This window comes from Rhipicephalus microplus, chromosome 3 (genome assembly GCF_043290135.1).
Source record: "Rhipicephalus microplus isolate Deutch F79 chromosome 3, USDA_Rmic, whole genome shotgun sequence".
In the NCBI taxonomy this organism is placed as follows: domain Eukaryota; kingdom Metazoa; phylum Arthropoda; class Arachnida; order Ixodida; family Ixodidae; genus Rhipicephalus; species Rhipicephalus microplus.
Genome location: NC_134702.1, coordinates 62,790,745 through 62,794,207, shown reverse-complemented (window position 1 = coordinate 62,794,207; position 3,463 = coordinate 62,790,745). Strand labels below are relative to the sequence as shown.

Below are 3,463 nucleotides of genomic sequence, written 5' to 3'. Positions count from 1 at the left end.
ACAAGCAACTACACCGGAAACTTGAAGAAACGTAAATTTCTTGCTCTTCTAAATCTCATGCCGGGGGATAACTTCACTTTGTGAGTGTTTCTCTCCGGTGCTGCTCGTGGCTCTTGCATGTCTGTATCTCCGTCGACGCAGTCATTCACGTATCCCGCTTCAACGCTCCTTTCTCTCTCTCTCTCTCTCTCTCTCTCTCTCTCTCTCTCTCTCTCTCTCTCTCTCTCTCTCTTTTTTTTTTTTTGTTTTTACCAAGAGGATCTGACGCGCAAGGAATGCTGTGCGACGTGGCATGTCCAATATTTGGAGATGCAGCGCTCTACGTCTGATGACGCAATCTGAACACTACCTCGGCACGTTAGGCTTAGCAGGTGTGGCTAAGCAAGCAGCATATCTCGTTAATATCGACAAAATGCACCGGACGCTATAGTCCTAGACAGAGGTGAAACAAACCGATGGCGGATTTCACCATTTGTTTACTGCTGTCAGCGCAGTGGGCGTGTAGCAAGAGCAAATCCGTATTGGAGCGGTCGGTCACTTCTGTGTGGCTGCTGCCATGTTGATTCGTAAACACAATTATCGGTGGTAACCGACACAAATATTTAAATGCGTACGAAAGAAATGCGAAGAAAAAGAAAGATATCATGTATCGGTGTGGCGTGAAACACACCGCAGAGACGCCAATTCTAGCCAAACCTGTCAATTTTAAGGAACGTGTATGTGGGACTACGTTTTGCTGCGCAAGCGTGTGGCTTTTTTACACCCCGTAGCTTTGGCAGTGCTGAACCAAAGCGGTGAAACAGAGTATAATGTGCATCGTTTCATTTATTACAGAATGCACGTGGAGACGTTGGAGTACCGATATCTATCTATCTATCTATCTATCTATCTATCTATCTATCTATCTATCTATCTATCTATCTATCTATCTATCTATCTATCTATCTATCTATCTATCTATCTATCTATCTATCTATCTATCTATCTATCTATCTATCTATCTATCTATCTATCTATCTATCTATCTATCTATCTATCTATCTATCTATCTATCTATCTATCTATCTATCTATCTATCTATCTATCTATCTATCTATCTATCTATCTATCTATCCCTTTGGGTCAACGAACTGCTGACCCACAGGTCACGGAATCGAATCCCAGCTGCGGCGGCTGCATTTTCGATGGAGGCGAAAATGCTGTAGGTCAATGTGCTCAGATTTGGGTGCACGTGAAAGAACCCCAGGTGGTCGAAATTTCCGGAGCCCTCCACTACGGCGTCTCTCATAATCATATGGTGGTTTTGGGACGTTAAACCCCACAAATCAATCAATCAATCAGATTTGGGTGCACAGTACAGAACCCCAGGTGGTCGAAATTTCCGGAGCCCTCCACTAAGGCATTTATCATAGTCACACGATAGTTTTGAGACAATAAACCCCACATATTATTTATCAATTGAATGAATAAATGAATGAATGAATGAATGGCTGCGGGGATGTTAAATTTCAAGCACGTTTTTACAAACAAGCAATTGTAGTTGGAGGGCAAGAAATAGAAACGCCATTTCAATGCGATGTTGGCGTCCTTTGTCGTGTAATATTATTAAGGCACATCAGCGAATCAACATGCATGCTATCCAGAAAACATTACTCTTATTCGTCAAAAAAAAAGCTGAAAAAAAAAACTGTTCCTGCCAGGGATTGAACCTGGGACCTTCCGCGTGTTAAGCGGATGTGATAACCACTACACCAAAAGAACTTTTTTTTTCTTTATTGCCTTCTTGACTAAAGGTCAAGCTAATATGACAATCACTATCACACGTGTTTCATGCGTGATAACGCATCAAACAAAGATAATACATCTTCAACACAGTCGGTAGTCTTATACACATCTCGCACTTTTATAACAGCTTCCACGAAACACTCATTAACGGATAGAACTCTCACATCACAGTGTCTGTACGATAGCATACTACGCCAAACCGAATGAAGACCAAGTAAAAATATAACATCCAAATTTTACAGAGAACTATCACAAGGCAAAAAACGAATCCCATATGGAGTAAGAGGTAAATCTTTTTTTGAAGTCCTCTGTAAAATGTCCCAAAAGAAAATAGCGTTCTTACAATCAATAAACACATGTTCAATGGTCTCAGGTTTGTTACACAGGAGACAGCTGCTTCCCCATGGTACATACATCCCTCTCTCTTGAAGCCATGTTTTTACCGGCAAGGTTCCCGTATGAAGTTCAAAAAAGAAGGTTTTTTGACATTGGGTGGTATACACATGTTTTTCACTCGCTTTAGTACGTCATGACCATATGATTTTTCATACTTTGAATGGTACAGGGGCACAGGAAAAACATTCTGTATTAAGTCTTTCGTAAGGTGCTTTCTTTTCACATTAGCTAGGTAATCTATCGAAAACCTTGCCCTTAAGAAACGATATGAGAACACAATTTCGCGCAAGAACGGTGACAAGGTGTGTCGTTCTCGCCTGTCTGAAGAAACAAAGAAGTCAGGCATGTGGTGTAACAGCGTTGTTTGAAATAAAGAACATAAAAAAGAGTCTCTCTGGTCTCTAATGAGCAGGAAACGTGATATTACTTGGGGCGGTCGTGGCTTATCAATTTTCTCTCGGTCAGCTGTATGCAACGTGTTTCTGGCTGCTAAAATTATGTACCTTTTGCAAGTACTTAGTTGTACGCGTAAAAGCATTCACAAAGTCTACAGGATATTCGCCACGTTTATATGGAGCTCTACGTGGGAGAGGACATCTAGAACGAACTTGTTTCGGTGAGTTAAGCAAGGAGGGCTGTCTCTGTGCCATCTGTTTCTTAACCAACTACACCACAAGAACAGAACGGTTGCAAAACTGGAAGGTTAAGTGGTAAAGGACACTTTCCAGTGCACATGTGCGGCGACTAGACGTCGCACCGTAGCTTGAATGCCTAAGCTAGACGCTTGTAGTACACTTAACTAAAGCGCTGCGTTGAATGATGAGGGAAGAGAGCGAGAAATTTAAAGCAGGCACGATTTGTCTGTCCTCGACAGCAGTATTCCCTGATATATAGAACAATAACAATTACAAACTAATAGACAAATACGTAAATAACAAGTGACAAAATAAAAGAACGAATAAGAAGATAACAATAAAACAAAATAAAGAATGAAGGCAGTAAGAAACAATAAAACAAAGAAATAACAAATTCGCAGCTGCTTGGGCACAACAAGTAACCAGGCCAACAAAATGCTCGTACCTTAATTTAACGCGGAAGCCTTAGATGAGTCATCGAACGCTAAATTTAACCAGCAGCGTCTTGCAGAGGTAAACGCGAGTAATGGAAAAATTATGATCACGTGATGACATCACCATATGACGTCCTCATGACGTCAGACAACGTGACCTCATATGACGGTACAATCCCACGAAATCGGCTCTTCGTCAAAGGCGAGCCGGAG

The 3,463-nt window shown here is 41.4% G+C and overlaps 1 non-coding gene across 1 annotated transcript; it reads right to left on the bottom strand.

Annotated features, from left to right (window-relative positions):
• Positions 1-1,688: 1,688 nt before the first annotated feature.
• Positions 1,689-1,761, bottom strand: TRNAV-AAC (transfer RNA valine (anticodon AAC)). The gene has a single exon. It is a non-coding gene; the product is annotated as a tRNA-Val (tRNA).
• Between the last annotated feature and the right edge of the window lie 1,702 nt (positions 1,762-3,463).